Genomic DNA, 20,965 nt, shown 5'->3' with positions numbered 1-20,965 from the left:
AAAGAGGGGTTGGGGAATTGGAGTCGGGGAAAAGTTCCAGCGGCAAGTTTTTTAATTTTTTAATTTCATGCATTTATACACAATTAAGTGGGGAAAGTTTTTGTTTCTAGTGTTGGTGGGGAAAGTTTGTTTGCTCATGGAGTGGGGGAAGGTCTTTTTTTAAACTTCCTAAACCCCCACCTTGAAGTCTATAATGGTGCGTCCCTTATGACCAACAAATCAGCCAATGAAAGATATATGTTGCTGTGCAAGATTCAGAAATTCACACCACTATCTTGGTGTTCCATGTGGCATTGTTTCTAGATTTATTATTACCATCATCTTGCACTATACGCAATTCGAATTATACACGGCCGGTATAGGCCTACCACGCAAATCGAACTATTTAGGTTATTAACAATTCTCACAAAATCTCCTCCCAAATGTCACTTCAACAATTCCCGCCAGACGCTTCTGCTCAATCTGCTGAATAAATATGAGCTAATGATTCCCAGTACTATAAGTTCGGCATATAAACTAATTCTGCATGAGAAATTTAACGGATATTTCGCTCAGTTCAGTGCCGTGTGATATCTCGTCGCTATCCTGACAAAGTGGGATCGTCACAGTACTTAGCGTATCCCAACTATAGTGACCTTTGACTTTATGGCAGTCTCTTACCTAGGTAAGCCTACATGCAGCTGAACTACACATGAAACAGCACTTAAGGGGCTCTGCAATAATTATGAGCCCTGGGGGGAGGGTAAAATGGGGGGGGGGGGGGCAAGAAATTTTGGCGAGACGAAAGGGGGGGCAAGCAATTTTGGCAAGCCGAGAGGGGGGGCAAGCGATTTTTGGCACGCATGCACGGGCGCCTTTTTAATAAAAGGCTTTAAAAAGGCTTAGGAAAACGGTACGGAAACGCTTAAATATGCAAATTTTCCTGCTCGCTGCGCTCGCAACATACATCTAGGCCTTTTAAAGATTGGAATTTGGGATCCCCAAAAATTTGGCATGTTCAAGGGGGGGCAAAGAATTTTGGCGGGCCGAGAGGGGGGGCAATCGATTTTTGGCGGGCCAAGAGGGGGGCAAGCGATTTTGGCGAGCCGTTCGGAAATTTTACCCCCCGGGGGGGCTGATAATTATTGCACAGCCCCTAAGGTGAACGCTGTAACGGAAAAAGTGACTGACTTGTAATAATTCCAACACCTTCCATCAACGTTTAATTTGATTCCTAAAAAAGTGACAAAAACCTGTACTTTATCCTTCATCGTATCAACACAAAAATTCTGTTCAACCACAAGTTATATGTTTACACATTACAAGCATAAATCATCATCTAAACAACTTGATTCAGGTACGTGCTTTCTTTATGAATTTCTGTTTCATACATAGCATAGAAACGACAATTTTTTATATCCGACTAATAAGTACCGAGGCCAGCTTTGCTGGCCCCGGTACAAAAACTTGGTATTTCTTGTCTAAGGGTGTTGAATTCGGCAGCACTCTAGATGTGTTAATTAGCCTCTAAAACATGCCCAGTACATAATTTCATATGACACTTGAGGTAACTTATGAAAAAGAATCATGGTTGCTGAATTCAACACCTTAGACAAGAAATAGCAGGTTTTCCACCCTATTTTCAAGCTGCCATCTAACATACAGCGTTTTTCTATTGGACGTATGTACAGTATAATAAAGTATCATTCCGGTTAGAGATTAAACCGGAATATTCCTGTTCATCGTAATTTTCTACTGCGCTAAATATTGGGTAAATACCTGATGCCGCTGATGTCATTTACATATTTGCCAGTTGTCATCCCCCACATCGCGATTAAACCTTTCAAAGTTTCAGTACTCCACTGTGGCGAACCGGAATAAGGAGGCTGTGGTTTTCTATTAACGAAAGCCGGCTTTTCTCTCCGGAAAAAAGTTTTAGAAGGATAAATGCCGGCGAAATAGCAGAAAAAAATTAAGCCGGCATTCGCAGCCAAATACCAGAGGACGTCATTTTCTACTGGAAATTTTAAATCCCCAAACCGGATAAAAGCCGGCTTTTTACTCGTAGAAAACTGCTGTATGATGGAGTTGAGTACCAAAGCTGAATTCTTGTCTCTTGGTAGGTCTCATAAGTGTGTTTCATGGCTGGAAATTTCAATTCATGTTTTTATTACATGTCCACAAGGTTAACCATTGGTCAGAAAGAGGGGGGACTCCGGCAAATAATATTAATAGCGTTTATCAAGTACACCTGCGGCTATAATAATTTGCTCAACAGTTTTTTACAAATGTAGTCACTTTTTTGTTTTAATCTAGCACTTTACAAAACATGTGTTACATTTCTTAAAATTACGGGTCCAAATATTCAAATTTCCTTGGAGTTCTTTCTTAAATACATAAATCATGTGGACCTGAAAACATTACTATCATATAACTTGCGTGATAAACAATATATTTAAGGACACTTTGGTTCAATATCAGTGTTTGCAACGACTAAGGTATGTGTTTAAACATATGGTATCGGGGTAACATATGTTTCATGAAACCTTGCGGCATATTTCTACGGTATTTCTAAAAACTTTTAAGTACATGTAGGCCATGGCATTTAAATTTTCACTGTTTTGTATTAGTATAGATTGTTGAAGGAAATCTGTACCATAAATTAATCAATGATATAAAATTGGATCGATTGAGCCCATATTTATTGGTCGAGCTATGAGTTTTAAAATATTGGACGAGACGTAGTCGAGTCCAATATTTTAAAACTCATAGCGAGACCAATAACTATTGGGCGTAAAGCATCCAATTTTATCATTATTATGTGTAGGATCCAATATTATCACAACTTGGATCCATCAAAACATAATAATGGCTAATATATGGTCGAATCCAACCAAAAGTGTCCACGGGCCAAAAATAAAAGTCCGAAATAAAAATGTCTCCACAATTTTTTCCTTTTGCCTATTGATTGATGACATATTGGCCTTATAGGAACCAAAAGTGCCGTTACTAATCTTGAAAAATAAATCCAGGACGTGTGATAGTAAATGTGATATCAAAACCCAATGTTACCTACGAATCCCACTAGGGTGCTTTCACTATCGCAATACTAATCAACCTAAAACAAATGGAATATTCCCATTAACGCTTTTTTCGTGTAATGTAGACCACAGGGTGTCAGGAAAATGCTAGCTCAAACAGAAAATATTTGTTTTATTTTTATAACGCGATCAATATGATCTTAGTCAATTTATGCTAGTTTATTTTTGAAAATGAAGTTTAGGTCAGTTTCTGTATTTTATTTATCAAATGAGTATGAATCAATTTACCAATTGTATAAGAACGAGTAGGATATATGTTTTCAAGAATATTAGGAATTATACACATACACCTAACGCTTTATACAATGAAAAGGTGAAGAAACCCGGGTATTCGTAGGTAACATGAGCGATTTAATAATATCTATATGGTGTTTAGAGGTTTAAATTTTGCTATTATGGTAATGAATTAATAAAATGGTAGTTTTAGATCTCTTTCAGATGGTACGTCCAAATGAATAAATGCTATTACCTTAGATCAAAAAATGTTGATGCTTTTAGCAAGATTTTGACCACTTCATTTTGATATACAAGTAGTTAATCAGCAATTTTACATAATAAATAATTGTTGAATGAATCCGTATATGGGTAATAATAGTGTCCTGGTGTACCGCTTAAAGTTTTTGACAATTAATTTCCATTGGTAGGGACACTTCATTACACATGTCATGTATTATGCTGTATTCGTAAGTAACATTTCAGTATTTGTAGGTAAGAATTAGACTTTTGGTGGATATCGCAATCAAAACTTCATTTTATAAAGCACTTTGAATGTATTATTTTCTTTATGTGCGTTTATTGATACTTAAGACCCTATCATGTATTAATAATGTCGGTTCACAGCGGTTGAAAGAGGATTGAAGTAAGAAACAAAGGCACTATTGGAAAAAAGTGACTTTAATTCGCTTAATTGCACACAAATCGCTTAAAACCGTTATTGCAGACTTGTGAAGTCCATCTTGGAGTCAGTTACGTCTTGTGGCCTTTCGTTTGAGGGCAACTACAATTAGCTTTATACCAGGGTCCATCACTGTGTTGTCTAGATCATGAGACAATGAGAACAGTCGTTTTTTCCATGGTATTCGTAGGTAACCTTAGCGAAAACGTCAAAAGTTACCTTCGAATAAATCAATTTGGACACAAATTACTCAGAAAGGTCGGTAAACATTTAAAATGAAGCACACATGACAGTTGACAAATCCAAGTATTTATCCCTTCTAATCTTCTTTGAATCTGATTTTTCTTTCAAATGAGCAGACCGTCGTCTATTTCAGTACATATTTTTCAACAATTAAGCCGTATTCACTTTTGCATGGTGGGCATGTATGTGAATTCGCAACTTTCATTGACATATGATTTCATAGCAAACATACAGGCATTCGTTATGTACCAATATGGGCATTGGCATGAATGGCGGTGTTTCACAATACTGTCATGATGTGAAATTGTATTCGTAGGTAACATTCGGTTACCGAAATTTACCTACGAATACTTGCTTTTATTGTTGACATCTCAGAAATATTTAAACGCAGGCTATTGAAACTTGGTAGAAATAAAGAGTGTATTACCCTGCACCTATTGCTTAACTATTGTTTACTATTCTCTCACTTTGTGGAAATGACACAGCTTTTTAAAACATGTATTCGGAGGTAATGCATATTTTTACCAAACCTACCTTTGTGCCATTTAGAATTTCTGGCAGCTAAACACAATAATAAAGATGTCCGAATGCAATGCATTTCAGTATTGGACATATCAAAGCTTGTATCAATTGCGCATTTATTAGTGATTTCCATTTTTAAAGATATATCTAGTGCTATGAAAAATTGTATTCGTAGGTAATGTAAGAGAATACCACTCAAAAAATTATCACAAAAAATTCGTAAATATGTACAAATATGTGAAAAATTGAACAGGCAATCTTTGAATACACACCTTTCAGGAACTCAATTTAGATTCAATCCAATGACTTCTTTTCATAACTGATTTAGATGTTTTTAAAAATACCTTAAGAAATATTTTGAAAAAATGGGTAAAAATAGCATGTTTTGGGGTCTCTGTGTCTAAGTTTTTCACAGAAGGGGATCTTATTATATATGGCGCGAAGCGTATGATCAAGGCGAATAAACACAATACAAAAACGAATGCCAATTGATTAATACTTTTAAGTTATGGCCCTGAACATGCCGTGTACACTTTTCGTTGGATTCGACCATATATCCCTAAATTAAACATACCAGACGGTCTATATGAATTTCGGAATATTCCTAACAAAGAAAAAGCACTTTTAATCCTTCGTTTCTGCGATTCATGGAAGCCGCCATGATAGCTGCTTGCGAATCCTTTCTGCCACAAGCGGTAGTGTAACCTTTCACACAGACCCGCGGCGAGCGTGTGTTGCTATGGCATTCGCGACCCCCACAGCGAATTTTGGTTTTTAATGCTGTTTTTACTTTTCGTTCTCAAAAGACATTGTTGATCATAAATATTACTTAAAATACATTTTTATGTTCTTCTGTAGTTTTATGGGTAAAAATTGTCGCGTTTTCTTTTGAACGAATGTTGAATCTGAACTTTGGTAGTATTCGCTTCGTGTCACCAAAGTTCACGAGGGACAAGGCTCGTGGCACGGATTTCGCTGGTTTCAAAATCGGGGTACCGTTACAGCGTAATAAAATACATCGGGTATCAATATGGCCGCCACCATGGATTACAAACTGATCGCTGATTGTCGGAAAGAATTAAGAATTTCTCCTTGGACGTATATAAGCTTGGGACTTTTACTGTTTGTCGTTTTTATTATTACTGCAACTATATAGCCATTGATTAGTTTATGGTACAGATTTCTTTTAATTCAAATACGAGTCATGTTCCAACTGAGGGCACGTCTGGTTAAGAATGAGCAACATTAAATATCAAAAATATTTCAACGGCAACACAGTGTTTTGACCATAAATCCCTCAAACACCCCGGGCAAACAACCTACTGTGGTTTAGGAATTGAATGCAAGATTAAAAAACATTAAATTTTTCTAAGAGTAGTCTAGACTCGCCAGTCCTACGATGCATACTGTACCTAAGGACTCGCCATTTTGTCTGTCTATGGAAAATGCACACTTAACGGTTTGCGCAGGTCAGATATTTGAAAAATTTCTTCAAAATTTCATCAAAGGTATATAAAATTGGTACCCACCTTATTGTGCTTGCTAAATCAAGACTTGGTTGAAACAAAATTAAGGATCGAATGCATTTTAGTGTCCAGAAAGGCACAATTATCGCCAAAGTTCTGCCGAATTCTCCACCCTTGCGAAGAGTGCAGAATTGGGAATCGGGAATAAAAATATCCGATCTTTGCGATCAAAAACACAAAATTACAACTTTGGACATACTATTGGCAAAAGACATTATTGCCAAACAATATAGAATAGAACATTTGATGTCGACTTGTCAAAATATTGAAGAAATGTGCTCCCTAAACTTGTGGCGAGTAGGCAAAATAATTCCCATTCAAACGCACGGGAAACTGAAAGTGCATAACATCGACTAGTGTAGTCTGGTTGTTTGATTATACAAAAGAAATTAACAATGGAAGTTAAAGCATTCGTGAAAATTATAATTCAATCATGTCCATGTGCGCGACACGATTTTTCCAAGTACTGCCGCGCCGCGCCGATTTATCGGTTTTGACCTTAAGCTTACCTGATCATGATATGCTCCCGGATATGCTCCCATTTAGCATATAATTTTGAATTGGATGCGGTTATGCACTCGCATGTGTACATCTAGAAGGTGCGCTGTATAAACTGACTGTAAACCATAAAACCACGATGTAATTTACTAAAATATCAAAAGTCTTTCGAGAACACAGTTCACAATTAACGCACGTACATGTACGGACAGTACGGTATAACTTTTTAAGCTTACCTGAGCTGAGTGATGATGTTTAGCTTACAATGTTGAATTGGATGCGGGGGATGCACATAAATATGCACTCACATAAATACAACTAGAAGGTGCCCTGTGACAGAGTGAGTGTAACTGACTGTGATTGTGAACCAAGAAAAAGCACGATGTAATTTACTAAAATATATCAAAAGTCTTACGAGAACAAAATATGGAAACAACCTGACAGTGCAGCGCAACAAGACCGGGCAACAAGAATCTTAATTTGGTTACGAGCTGTCTGTTATGCTGAAATTACGGGCGCACTCCACCAAATTATTAGTACAGTTACACGCCGGGAGGGGGACCTTCTTCTTCTTCTTCTTTGACGTTACTCCACAACCATGACAACGCTCCAAGAGTTGGAACCACACGCCCCGGGCCACACGCAGAGGAATAGGTTGTGCGCAATAAGATGATATTTAGTTGCTTAAGTTCCTTTCCTGCTTGTAGTGCGTTGACAGTGCTTCTTTCAGTTAAAAGTTTCTGTGTTTGTTATGTTGATGAGGTTTTCAGGTAGTATGTTCCAGTCCGCGATTGACCTCGGAAAAATGTGTTTTTGTAGCAGTCTTTCTTAGTATGATATCTTTGAAATGCTTTACTGTTGTGGTGACGGGTGGAGCGTGTAACTGGCCGCAAGAACTTTTGCGCCGGTATGGCGACCTGACCATTGGGCTATTCCAGAAAATAGGTGCACACCCCCTATAGAGGAGTAAATTTTCAATCAAAGAAATGTCCGGATTTCCAAGTTTGCTTTCTGAAAACGACTGGATTTCCAGTTGCCAATGTTACTGGAAAAAGCTTGGAAATCCAATCAAATGAAGGAAAAATCACGAAAATGTTGAAAATGAGCACTCACATTGAGGATGTCTGATTTTAAACTATTTTTCTGCCGGATTTTTTTGCCTTTGGGCACTTTAAAAGTCTGGATTTCCAACAGTCACGACTGGACAAAAAGTCCGGATATCCGAACTCCTCTATAGGGGGTGTGCATCTATTTTCTGGAATAGCCCATTCTGGGTCTTGTGTAACATGGCCATCCTTGAGATCTTTCTTCTGGTTTGAAGTGGCTCCCATTCAAGACGCTCAATCATGTCTGTGACGCTACTTCGTGACGACCATAGTCCCTGCACATGAAACGGGCAGCCTTTCGCTGAACACTTTCCACTTTCTGGTTGGACAGGGAATACAAGTTTCTACGCACCATACCTAGGACTTGTAATTTCATACTTGAGGCAAATACGCACCATACCTAGAACGCACCATACCTAGAACCGGAGCAGTTTTGTCATTGACAAGATATTCACGTAAACAAGGTCTTGTTTAAAGCATGGAAACTATTTCCATGTTTAAAGTAAGTCTCAGGCAATCACAATATTATGCCTTGGGGTAAGTGGGACACTTGCTATACTTCATCTTTATTACAGGACTGTATCGAATGGTGACTCCCCCCACACCCGCTTACCCGGCCATTGCAAAATGCAAATGTCACTGCTCAATATTAATATCGGGAGTTTTTTTGGTATTTGAGCTGCGGGAGATGCTTGAGACCAACACTACCTTGATGTGGCGGCCAACTTTGAGGAATTATAATGCAAATGAGCCAATTAGTAGGAGCTAGTAGGTATGTCACAGTGGCTGCACAATAATTCTGCTACACTGTGCATGCAAGCATAACAGTGAATTGAAAAGGGCGCGCTTCAAATTTGGCCAATTTTAGAAAACATCCATGTCAATAAATGAATTTCTTCATGTGACGTGTCATGTCAAAAGGAGACACTTTTGGGCAGAATCGTAAATGGAGAAATAGCCAAAAATCTGCCGGTGGGTGATTTTTTCACAATTTGGGTTTGTTGCGAATTTGTGATGTTATTAATGTTAAAAATATTGTCTGATAGTTTCAGACCGGAATATAACTGGCATCTTGTATTTTTGAGACATTTTTCAAGTTAATTCCTGCTCTCAACATTGTCAATAATATTTTTAAAGGCCGATATCTCAATTTCCAATTTTATAATACCATAACTTCCGAACTAAATATCTTTGCTTACGAATGTCCGATTGCATTGGGGAAAACGGCGTTGTGGAGCAAATTATCTCTATATTTAAGATATGTAAAAACCTCAAAATTGATAACCTGCCCAAAAGTGTCTCCTTTTGACATGACACTCACGCTTCATTTATCCCGAATTGTTTAAATTTTTAATATATGATGTGTGAAGCCTTTCCGAGGCTAACATCGGGTCCTCCAAAATTAAAAATTGTTTTGTTTAAGAGCTACTGCCTTTTTTGGATTTTTGAATATCGCTCATAAATCAGTAAATATAGGCCTATTGAAGTAAAGGAACTACCACCATTTAGCTGAAATACTAATCTTTCTTAGCATGTAAATTAATTCCGTTGACAACAAATGAAACACTTCCCTAAAACCAGTTGAAGCAAAACATTAATCAATGTTTTTTAGGAGTAATTTTCCAAACCACAATAGCTCTAAGCCATTGTGTGTGTCCAAGGCCATACTATTTTTGTATACGCGGTACAGTAAAATTGCTGTTCACCTTACCGATTGTCCTCCCACGTTAATCCAGATGACAAAATGTTAATTTAAAGTCTCATTGCAACTGAATTTTAATTTTTACTTTTCGGACTTGGCTTTGAGTAATGGTGACACATACCATGTTTACAGTAAAATGAAAATTATATTCTAGACACCGTCAAAATGTCAAACTTTTTATTTTTTTTGTATTGTTTTTAAATAATTAACTGCAGTTCATTTATTCAACCTCATAACAGGATCATACTTAAAAAAATTATGATGAATGAGCAGACATTCATTAAATATTGAAAAAAAACTAAAATTACTCATGCCTAATTTGCATAATAATAGCATAAATACATAATTAGCTGTAATTACCTAATTTGCATAATTAATTACTTTTTGTGTATTTTTATACACAAAATTATAAATTGAAAGAACGTTGTATACATATGTGTGCAAAAAAACCCGCACCTTTATATCATGTACGGTTTTCTATTGGCATCAATTTTGCATATTAATTAGCTGAACTTAGTCATTTTTTGAGATATAATTTGTCTGCAGATTGGCCGAAATTGCTAAAATAGTATATTTGGTTAATTTATTATGATTATTCAATGATAGATTTTTTAATTTTGTTTTCTGTAACGAAGTTAAGAAAGATAGGCATTTAACATGTGATATTTAAATTAACGCTGCTTTTTCAAGCAAGCGTCCAAATATACCTTCAAAATCTCGAAATGTGCCAATTTTGTCATTACAGCCATTTTGTGGCAGGATTTCATTCCATCTATGAGCATCTTTAAATTGACACTACATCACAATGCATTGACCGATTTCAATTCTGTTTTTTGATTTTTGATGCTTTAATAAAGCTCAATAATGTAGGAACATTAAATAACGTGTTTCTGCTGCGATTATTTTTGAGGTGATATGCCTACAATTAGGGCCTATCCCACTTACCCCATTCATTTTTGATGCAAAAAATAACAAAATCACTAAGTTAAATGTTATTGCATATAATGCCGCCAACAAGCTCAAAACTTGATTATTGATTTTGTGGCTGAAAATCCCAAATCGTGGTTTTTTTGTTTTTTTTTTCACTAAAAAACCAAGAAAAAAGTTTGCCTCAAGTATGAAATTAATAAACATAAGGGGTGGTGAAATAATTATGTGTACCCCAGAGGAGGTGAATTATAGGGGGGGGGGGGGGAAAAGATTTGTTGGCAGGCCAAAAGGAGGGGGGGCAAGCATTTTTGGCAGGTCAAAAGGGGGTCAAGCAATTTTGGCAGGTCGAAAGGGGCAAGCAATTTTTGGCACAGATATTTTGGGCATAGTTTCTATATCCTACGCCCTAAAAGGTGTAGGAAAACATTAGGAACACGTTAAAATATGCAAAATTCCCTGCTCGCTACGCTCGCATTATATGATAAGACAATTTAAGGTTATAAATTAGGGTTCTTAGTGTGTAAAAAGGGGGGGGCAAAGATATTTTGGCACGTTGAAGGGGGGGGGGGTTAAAGGTTTTTTGGCACGTCGAAAGGGGGGGCAAAGATTTTTTGGCACATCATCGAAAGGGGGGGCAAGCGATTTTTGGCAGACCACTTTTGAGAATTCACCACCCCGGGGTACATATAATTATTGCACAGCCCCTAATGATAGTATAGTATTATTATTTTTGGTATAATTATGTCAATAATGCTGTAAAATATGTTCTTTTAATGTAAGGCCAAAAAAAAGGTTTGTCTCAAAGCTTGCGCGCGCATTTGTAAAATCGCGCGATTTGACAAAAAAAAATGCGGAAATTGTTTTTATTTCAATTTTTTTTAGTTTTTTAGTTTTTTCCGGAAAAATTCGGCGAAAATCTGACTTTTTTTAAAATTCAAAATACCATAAAAAAAGGTCAATTTGCATTGGTTTTCAAACCACTCGTGAGCTTTGAGACAAACCTTTTTTTTTAAAATAATAATATAATGTGTCAAATTTACCCATACCCCAGAATGTGTCCCACTTACCCCAAAGTGTTGGGGGAAGTGGGTTGAGTCATTACATAATTGGCCCGCACTTCTGTACTGAATTAACGTATCAGGCGCCCCAAAACTAACACCAGACATTGTCCACGGATTATACTTGAATTATAAAAACACAAGTCCAATACTTATTCACTTAGGGAACAAACCAAAAGATCGATGACGTCCTATAAACGTAACTAGTTTCGTTTCTCAGCCGACCCCCTCCCTCCTTGCCAGAAACGTAATAATTAAATGTTGAAAATTTTGACATAATAATAATGACACATTCTTCAGACCGATGTTTTTGTACAAACGTAATCGAGTATTTTTACCCCCGTGTTTTTAGGTTTAGGTTTCTAGCGCCAATTATACTTTTTTATGCTCTTCACTCTTTCAAACCAACCTTTTCGGGCTACGGGGGGGGGGGGCTACTAGTGTGTTGGTGTCCTCTGGACAGGGGCGTAACCAGACCTGACCTTCCGGGGGGCAAGATTGAAAATTTCCCAATTCTTGACCAAAAGTCGCGAGCGGCTTGCCGCGAAGCGTTAAACGGATGGGGTCCAGGGGCCCGCCTTAGGGGCCCTGGTGTGGTCCAGGGCAAAGCCCCGGTGGGGCCCCGCCCCTGAAGCTCCTGGTTTTGGCATATTAGAAGCTAAAAATCAGTGTTTCAGAGTACAAATTCCCTTTCTTTCCTTTTCTCTTCTCCTTCCCTTTTCTCTTCTCCTTCCCTTTTTCCCTCTTTTTTCTTTTCTTCTTTCCCTTTCTCTCCTTCCCTCTTTTTCCCCCTTTTTTTTTTCTCCTTTCCCCTTTTTTCTTCCCTCTTTTTCTCTCCTTCCCCCCTTTTCCCCTTCCCAATTTTTTGCTCTTCTTCCCAGTTTTTTTTGTGTCCGGGGGGCAGCTTGCCCCCCCCCCGGCCACCCCACTGGTTACGCCACTGCCTCTGGACACAGGATGTTGTGATGCGTCTAGTGCTTTAGCGAGGTAGATTAGTTTAGCATGTAGTTTAGTGCTTGCAATTTCTGCTTTCAGCTTCTGCCGCTGGCTAGCCGTTAGGTGAAAAGGGAAGCAGATTGAGTAAGCCTTCCCTGCCAGTACATAGCCTCTCCTACATCAAGACTCTTACAGTGCCTCCCAGCGACAACACACGGTAACTGGGTACCCCACGGCCCCAGGCGAAACTGTAAGGGATCTCGGAGCAGCTTTGGGCCCCAGAGATGCGGCGTGCAGGCCCACCGGCGTGTGGACATGCCCTGGCGCCCATCAACCAAGCCCCAGCTATGGGTTAAATAGTCGAGGTAGTTCACTACCTCAGGCGGTTTTGAGATGCAATATCTTGTCTCCGACAGAAGGGCGTCCATAATACTCTATGGATACGGTCTGTGAACACAAGCAGGAGTCCTGAGACCTGTACAACTTACCATATCTGGTTGGAGACAGAAGTGGTAGGAGTGGAGGGCGTAGATTAAATGATTTATCATTATACATCGGCCACAGGACAACTGTGAGAAGGAAAACTCCTATGTTAAACCATGTAGGAGTTGCGACCACAGAATTAATCAGCAAAAGAAAAACTATGACAGCAAACCTTAACTACACTAGGGTTAGAGTCCCTACAAAAACACCAACTCCTGGAGCTGACACGGATTTTGAGAAATCAAATGATGGCTTGTCCTCAAAGCCACAAGGAAGGGACAAGGCTGATAAGTGTGGAGGCAATAGGAGTAACCTTATGAACTGCAGGAAAATTGTAACAATCTCCACCATGAATGTGAGGACCATCAGAGAACAAAGATGCAGTGAGGAACTAGTGTGCAGCTTGGTGGCATACAACATAGACATACTGGGGATACAGGAACATCGCATAGTCCACAAAGAACCAGTCAGATATGAGGACATCCTTGGCCAGACGCTAATTACAACTTCAGCTGTCAGAAATAGAGGTGCAGCAACTGGCGGAGTTGGCATTGTTCTCAGTTCTAATGCAAAAAGCTCACTAGCTAGCGTGACACATCACACAACCCGTATCCTGGCTGCCAACTTTCAGGGTAACCCTGCAACATCAGTTATAGTTACCTATTTTCCAACTAACGTGGACAATGAAGACAACATTGAAGCACACTATGACAACCTAAGAAGAGCCATTGATTCCATCCCAGCTCACAATGTCCTTGTAATAGTAGGAGACTTCAATGGTAGAGTTGGAACAGGAGATGTAAATTTTACCTATCATGACACAACCAACAGAAATGGAAAATATATGGTAGATTTAGCAATTGAATATATGAATACAAAAGCCACCTAAGTCCATACTTTGGCCAAATTGAGTTAAGCATGGGAAATTGTTGCTATACATAGGCCTGTTATATGTATGAAAGAACAACTCAAATTCATCCTCTGTGTCTATTGGGCATGTGAAAAATAGCATGTATGAAAGAATCACCCAATTCCATGATTTGAGTCTTGAAACACATTGATTGAAATCCAGTATGTATAAAAGTCCACTTGTAACACATTCATTGCTGGAGAATGACTTTTGAACAAAAAATGGGTTTAATAAAGGAAAGTGTGTGGTTTATATTACATGGCAGAATGCTTATCAACATTATACATACCTGTGTGCTTTATTTTGTATTATCTTACTAGTGGTAATCTCATTCTAACATTGTTGTCTTTGTATATGATTCAAAAAACCACTTAAGTCCAAAATTTAAAATGAACCCCACGAAGTCCCTGAAATGCTAATCGTCATACCTAATACAGGTTAATCCACTCATTTGCACGTAAAACTTACTATATTGACCAGGTAAATCTAACTGAAGGAATTAAAATGATACACAGGTTTTTCTTTCAAAATAACTTCGCATGGACTTAGGTGGCTTTTGTATTCATGTATTCAATTGAGAAACACCTTGTAATCGCTAATACCGATTTTCGAAAGAGGAAAGGGAAGCTGTGGACGTACATGAGCCCAACAGGAAGCAAATACCAATTGGACTACGTTCTGATTCGGAAGAAGTGGAAGAACAACTTGCTGGATGCTGAAGCCTATAGCACCTTTTCTAGCATAGGATCTGATCATAGGATCGTATCAGCAAGGATCAGACTAAGTCTAAGAAAGAGCAAGGCATTGCCAAGAAAGAAACACTTCGACTGGAGGGTTCTATGCTCTGATAACAAGCTACAGCAGCAATATACAATCAAGGTACGCAACAGATTCCAACCTCTAGAAGACATTGATGAAAATGCTACCGAACGATATGAGAAATTTATAAGCGCCACTGCAGAAGCAACAGAGAAGATCATATCTGTTAGAAAGAAAATCAGGAAGGCGTGCTTCTCAAGTGATCACAGAGTAACATCAGCAAGACTGAAAATCAAAGATGCTTATGAGACATATCAAAAAAGCACAACAGAAGACAATAGGCTCAGTTATAACCAGGCAAAGTCTGAATTAGCAGGAGCCTATAATCAGGCAATTGAGGATGATCTCAACACCAAGTTAAAAGAAGTTGAAATGGCACATGACAACTGTAAACACAGTCAGAGTTGGAGACTGATCAATGACATTACAGGAAGAAAATCGTCAATGAGGGGCCAGCTGAAAGGAGACACTCAGATGGAAAGGGTCAACAACTGGTATCATCATTTCAAAGATCTGCTAGGAAGTTCCCCAGATATAAAGGGAGAAGATGATATAATAGAACCCATCACAGATGATCTCGCGATTGAGGTTGGTCCTTTTAGCCATGAGGAATATACAAAGGCAAAGACAGCAATAGCAGAAGGAAAGAGTAGTGGAGAAGACGGTATCCCACCAGAAGTCTTAAAGAGATGTGACCTTGATGACCTGGTGCTAGGTTTTTGCAACGATGCATTGCTGAAAGAAAGAATGCCTGATCAATGGTCTATTCTAAATATAATCACAATACCGAAGTCAGGAGACCTAAGTCAAGGAGGTAACTACCGTGGCATCAGCCTATCCTCAATAGTAGTAGCCAAAACCTTCAATAGGATGATACTCAACAGGATAAAACATGAAGTTGATAGACTTCTGAGAAACAACCAGAATGATTTCAGAGTGGGAAGAACAACTGTCAGCCACATACTGGCTCTTAGAAGGTTAATAGAAGGAGTGAAGGCCAAAAATCTACCGGCTATAATAACATTCATTGACTTCAGAAAAGCCTTCGATACTATTCACCGAGGCAAGATGCTACAGATCCTCATAGCCTATGGGATATCAAAACAGATTGTGGATGCAATTGGAAGGACATACAAGCAAACCAGAGCCAAAGTGATCTCCCCTGATGGAGAAACTGAGCTATTTGACATCCTAGCCGGAGTTCTACAAGGTGACACACTTGCTCCCTATCTGTTTGTGATAGTGCTCGACTATGCTTTGAGAATGGCTATAGATGGCAAGGAAGAAGCACTCGGATTTCATCTAGAAAGGAGAAAGAGCAGACGAGTTGGGCCAGAAGTGGTAACCGACCTGGACTTCGTGGATGACATCGCCCTCCTGTCAGAGGAAATTAAACAAGCTCAGGAACTTCTGCAAAGGGTCGAAACATAAGTCGGAAGGGTTGGCTTAAAGATGAATGCCACCAAGACAAAGTTTATGTCTTTTAACCAAGACCAGCAGGCCCGGGGGGGCCACTCATGTATAAAAGTTGTAAGCATCCGCGTGAATTGACTTTCCAAAATGACCCTAAGCTAGGATGTCGAAAATTTGTCAAACTAACCCTAAACAAGGATTTTACTCAAATAAAAATACCCTAAGCGAGGAATTTGTTTGAAATTTACCCTAAACAAGGACAGACAATACAAAAACACCGTAAGTGAGGAATTGGTTTGAAATTTGCCCTTATTCATTGCGTGTGTCGGTAGAGTGCCATTCAGTGACAGTGATGATATCGGTAAGCTTAAAATTGGTGCTGTTGAAGTCGGCTCCGATTTTTTACAAATCTGGTTGGTAAAATTGCTCAGAAACCACTCTTTTGTGCTGAATAACTTGATTAAATATGTCACCACTAATGTCCGTTAATTGGGTAATTTTAGAAAAACTACCCTAAACGAGGATCGTCCTTAACAAAACACCCCTTCTTTTAGTAAAATGAGTGTTTTGAGACCCTAATCGCGGATCCGCGCGGATCCTCGTTTTGCTTTTTAAAACAACCCTAAATCCGCGTTTTCTTTCACGCGGATGCTTACAACTTTCATATATGAGTGATCCCCCGGGCCAGCAGGTTAACTTCAGCACAAATAATGGCACAAAGCTAGATGAAGTGAAAGACTTCAAATATCTTGGAGCATGGATGGCTAGCACAGAGCACGATGTGCTTAACAGCCTAAACAAGATCTGGAAGTCTGCTCTACCAAAGAAATTTAAACTACGGGTTTTCAGTGCAACAGTGGAGTCTGTGTTAACATATGGATGCGAAGCCTGGACCCTAACTCGAAAACTATCTAAAGAGCTGGACGGCTGTTACACTCGAATGCTTAGGGCAGTGTACAACATCCATTGGAAGCAGCATATAAACAACAAAGAGCTGTATGGAGATCTTCCAAGACTCTCAGAGAAGATTACAGCTGAGATTAGAGAAAGGAGGACACGTTTCGCTGGACACTGCTACAGGAGTAAGTGCGAACCTGTCGCCAATCTGATAACCTGGACACCCAAACACGGAACAAGAAACCCCTTACATATGTAGATGTTCTCAAGCAGGACACTGGACTACAAGCATCAGACCTGGGAACGGCGATGCAGGACAGGAGGATATGGAGAGCTGTCGTGGTTCGGGAAAACCACCCGAAATAAGCAAGTAAGTAAGTAAGGGGGGGCAAAATTCACCTTTTTTCCAGTCCCCGGGTAGGAACATTAAGATATTTCTGTAAAGAGGAAAAAAGGAGAAAAAAAGAAGAGAAAAGGAGAAGGGAAAAGGTTAAATTACACGTATAGTAGGCCCATGCCTAAATCGCAGTCGGGTTAATCTATATAGGCCTGTGATTATTTTGCTTGAAGGCGGGTCCTCTGCCCAAAAGCATGTAAAAATTTTGTCACCAAAGTCAGTAGGCCTATTAAGACGGACTCCGTGCTGACTTCAATTCAACATTGATCCATGCGTGCTTTAATTGCGAATCTCAAGTCTTAGGCCTATAAAGTATCAGTGTAACATTTAAACTTGTACAAATTGAGTTCGGGCCCTTTTTTGTTTTAAAAAGCAATGATATATAATTTAGGGACCGTTCACAAACACTTGTAAGGGGGGGCTGATGCAAAAACTTCATCGCGAAAATTTTTCGGGGCCCCCCTTTACAGACCTCAAAAATTTCAGGGCCCCTCCCTTTTTGACATGAAAATTATGGGTCAACCCCATAAAAAAGCATATAAGCTCAATTTTTCCAGGAAAATTTGTGGTCATTTTTTCAGCCCTCCCCCTTAGAAGGGGCAAATCATTTCAGGGCCCCCTTTTTGCATCAGGTCCCCCCTAACAAGTGTTTGTGAACGGTCCCTTATTTTGACAAAATTTCCAGACACCCCTGCTTATACAAACAAGTGCCCGTTTTCGTGTCTGTATTAAATTTTAACACCCACCACTTGATGTTTAAACCAATAATTCATACAATTAACAGGGGAAAAAGTGGCTTCAATTGGCCTGTCATTTTTTCAAATTTGATATTTTCGGCTTTTTCAAACTAAACTTTTACACAATAGTGCCAAAATGGTCCACGAAATGGCTTCAATTTAGGTCTTCATTTTGCAAAAGACACCCCCTGCGTGCGCAATTTTATGTTTACATCTAAAGCAATATCGGGTAATTTATAAAGGTCAAAACTTGTCCACGAATGGCTTCAATTTGGCCCGTCATTTCGCAAATGGCCGTTTCATTTTTCAAACTTAAATTTTACACAATAATAGTGCCAAAATGGTTCACCAAATGGCTTCAATTAGGTCTTCATTTTGCTAAAGTTTCTCACTTCTGAGGGGAGCACCCCGCCGACACCCCCTGCGTGCGCAACTTTTATGTTTACATCTAAAGCAATATCGGGTAATTTATAAAGGTCAAAACTTGTCCACGAATGGCTTCAATTGGCCCGTTAATTTCGCAAATTTTTGGCCTTTTCAAACTTAAAATTTTACACAATAATAGTGCAAAAATAGTCCACCAAATGGCTTCAATTAGGTCTTCATTTTACAAAATTGTCTTACTTCTCAGACAATAAAAGTTAAAACTTGTCCACAAATGGCTTCATTTGAGCTGTCTTTTCGCAAATTTTAGGCTTTTTCAAACTAAAATTTTACAAATAATAGTGACAAAATGGTCCACCAAATGGCTTCAATTGGGTCTTCATTTTCCAAACCTTTTCAGGGGGGCACATCCCCCCTCAGACACCCCCCTGCGTCGCGCAAGCGCTCCGGCCATTACTTACATTTTTTTGATTTCGTAAATTGCCCCCCCCTCCCTAGACTGCTCTGGATCCGCCACTGCCGGGGATTGTAGTGCAACTGAACTGAAATCTCTTGCAGTATTGGCAAGATTCCGCTTTGGTGTGAATCCTTTCATGTTTAGTTTTTTACTTGCCTATGGAAAGGTTTTCACAATATTTACATTGGTAAGGTAAAATGAGATTTGGTGTAAATCTTTCCTGACTAACCTTTTGTCTTGTATTTGAGGAAGTATTTTTATAATATTTAATGGTATGGTATTTCTTTGATGTTTGATGTGAATCCTTTCATGGCAAGTCTTGGGACTTGTATTTGAGAAAGACTTTTCACAATATTTACATTGGTATGGTTTCTCTTTGGTGTGAATCCTTTCATGGCTATTTTTTGTAATCTGCCTGTGAGAAACTCTTTTCACAATATTTACATTGGTAAGTTTCTCCATGGTGTGAATCCTTTTATGTCTAATCTTGTTACCTGCATTTGTATGGTTTTTCTTTGGTGTGATTCCTTTCATGTCTACATGTAGTCGTCTTGTGTCCTGCCTCTGTGAAAGTTTACAATAATGGTATGGCTTCTCTTTGGTGTAAATCCTTTCATGGCTAGTCTTGTGTCCTGCCTCTGTGAAAGTCTTTTCACAACATTTACATTGGTAAGGTTTCTATTTGGTGTGAATCCTTTCATGTCTAGTCTTGTCTCCTGCTTGTGAGAAAGTTTTTTCACAATATTTACATTGGTAAGGTTTCTCTTTGGTGTGAATCCTTTCATGTTTAGTTTTGCTACCAGTTTCTGGAAAAGTCTTTTCAAAATATTTACATTGGTATTGTTTGTCTTTGGTGTGAATCCTCTCATGTATAGTCTTGTGTCCTGCCTGTGAGAAAGTCTTTGCAATATCTACATTGGTAAGGTTTCTCTTTGGTGTGAATCCTTTCATGTCTAATCTTGCTACTTGCATCTGAGAAAGTCTTTTCACAATATTTACATTGGTAAGGTTTCTCTTTGGTGTGAATCCTTTCATGTTTAGTTTTGCTACCAGTTTCTGGAAAACTCTTTTCACAATATTTACATTGGTAGGGTTTCTCTTTGGTGTGAATCCTTTCATGTCTAGTCTTGTTACTTGCCTGTAAGAAAGCCTTCTTACAATATTTACATTTGTATGGTTTTTCTTTGCTGTGAATCATTTCATGTGTAGCCTTGTCTCCTGCCTTTGATATAGTCTTATCACAATATTTACATTGGTAATGTTTCTCTTTGATGTGAATCCTTTCATGTCTAGACTTGTTACCTGCATCTGAGAAAGGCTTTTCACAATATTTACATTGGTAAGGTTTCTTTTTGGTGTGAATCCTTTCATGTACCGTCTTGTTACCTGCTTGTGAGAAAGTCTTTTACAATATTTACATTGGTATGTTTTCTCTTTGGTGTGAATCCTTTCATGGCTAGTCTTGTTACCTGCATCTGAGAAAGTCTTGTCACAATACTTACATTGGTATGGTTTTTCTCTGGTGTGAATCCTTTCATGTGTAGTCTTGTTACTTGTATTTGAGAAAGCCTTTTCACAATATTCACATTGGTAAGGTTTCTCTTTAGTGTGAATTCTTCCATGTTTAGTCTTGTCTTCTGCATGTGAGAGAGTCTTTGTATAATATTTACATTGGTGTGGCTTCTCTTTGCTGTGAATGCTTTCATGTGTATTCTGTGCACTTGGAGAGAACCTATTGTCACAATATTTACATTCATACAGTTTCACTTTGGTGTGACTGGGAAACCTTTCAGGTATGGCCTGTTTACAGCTGTACCAGTACCTGTGTAATTTCATTCTATGTCTTGCTATATGTTTCACATAATATGTGAAATCACTGTAAAATCGTCTGCAGTAGATACACATATATGGTTGAAAACTATTTGCATAATTCGACTCAAGTTGTACTTGATATGTTATACCCTGTAAATGC

General features: G+C 38.7%; 1 protein-coding gene across 1 annotated transcript in view; it reads right to left on the bottom strand.

The window, feature by feature from the left end:
* Nucleotides 1-7,201, bottom strand: part of LOC140141077 (uncharacterized) — a 19,554-nt gene extending 12,353 nt beyond the window's left edge. The window contains exon 1 of the mRNA XM_072162849.1: nucleotides 7,001-7,201. The gene's annotated coding sequence lies outside the window, so the exon portion shown is untranslated. The remainder of the gene's footprint in view (nucleotides 1-7,000) is intronic.
* Between the last annotated feature and the right edge of the window lie 13,764 nt (nucleotides 7,202-20,965).

Source organism: Amphiura filiformis, chromosome 19 (genome assembly GCF_039555335.1).
Source record: "Amphiura filiformis chromosome 19, Afil_fr2py, whole genome shotgun sequence".
NCBI lineage: Eukaryota > Metazoa > Echinodermata > Ophiuroidea > Amphilepidida > Amphiuridae > Amphiura > Amphiura filiformis.
Note: the sequence above shows the minus strand (reverse complement) of the source record. Positions and strands in the feature narration are given on the sequence as shown.